The sequence below is a fragment of the Apis dorsata genome, unplaced genomic scaffold (assembly GCF_000469605.1).
Source record: "Apis dorsata unplaced genomic scaffold, Apis dorsata 1.3 scaffold_683, whole genome shotgun sequence".
In the NCBI taxonomy this organism is placed as follows: domain Eukaryota; kingdom Metazoa; phylum Arthropoda; class Insecta; order Hymenoptera; family Apidae; genus Apis; species Apis dorsata.
This window is the reverse complement of record NW_006263864.1, coordinates 1,425,491-1,426,553: the sequence shown is the minus strand read 5'-3', so window position 1 is coordinate 1,426,553 and position 1,063 is coordinate 1,425,491.

Genomic DNA, 1,063 nt, shown 5'->3' with positions numbered 1-1,063 from the left:
TTTAAGTTTTTCCAAGAGTGTCGGTCACGCTGATGAAAAAAAAAAAAAAAGAACGAAGAGGGTTAGAGCGCGTATAACAGGGCGACCAGGTAAATTACGTCACACCCCGCGGTGTTCAGGTATCCACCAGGTGTCACCAGCCACTACCCAGTCAGCGAAACCATTAACCATTCGAATTCTTCCCTCGAAAAACCTCTGTTCAACGAACGCTCCCACTCGCTTCCAAACTCCTGGCCCTATGTTTTGCCACTGTGCGAGAGCAAAGTCGTTGGTTCGTTCGTTCCCGACAATTCAGCTTTGTCGGTGGCCGCGATGTCTCGTTGCTTTTCTGACAAATTGGGGAGACGAGGGTAGCCTCGTAACACGGTTTGAAAACAAATTTGTCCGCGCAGGGTCATTGATGGATCGTGTTTCCTTCCAATTTCCCCATTTTTCCCTCCCCCCCCTCCCTTACGAAGAACGTCTCTCGATCAATCGCGCCATCTCTTTCTTCCTCTCGCGCGAAATCGACATCCAAAGATCCTTCTTTTCGTAATTTCAAATTTTTAAATTCAAATTATTCCAGAGATACTCCTCGCTTTCCGCACCCCCTTTTAAAACCTCAGCTTCAAGGACAATTGGAATCCAGTGGAAATTGATTATCGACGAACCGGCGAGTCAGTGGATTTCGCTCCACTCGAACATCCTTTTCTCGTGTATTTACACGGTGTGAAAGGAAAGTGTGTAGGAAGGCGGTGAAGAAAGGGCTTTTGCGGCAGCTGCGCGAGAGAGGCTCGTTGCACGCCGATTTCCAACGACGGGGCCGGGACGATTTGTCGAGAGTGGATTTGAAGAGACTCCGTTTAAATTTGATACGCCGGATTCGGGGAAAGATCGAGGAAGGAACGCGGTATGGATCGAAGAGCATTTCACGCCTCTCGAGGATACACTGCCGCCTCTTCTCCGTTCGATCATCTACTCTTGGAGCCGAGGGAATCGGGAGAATATACGCGTGCTGCCGGTGCGGAAAGGAAATGGGCAGAGAGGAGGGTTGGAAATCGGTGAATGCGCGCTCGAGTGTCCT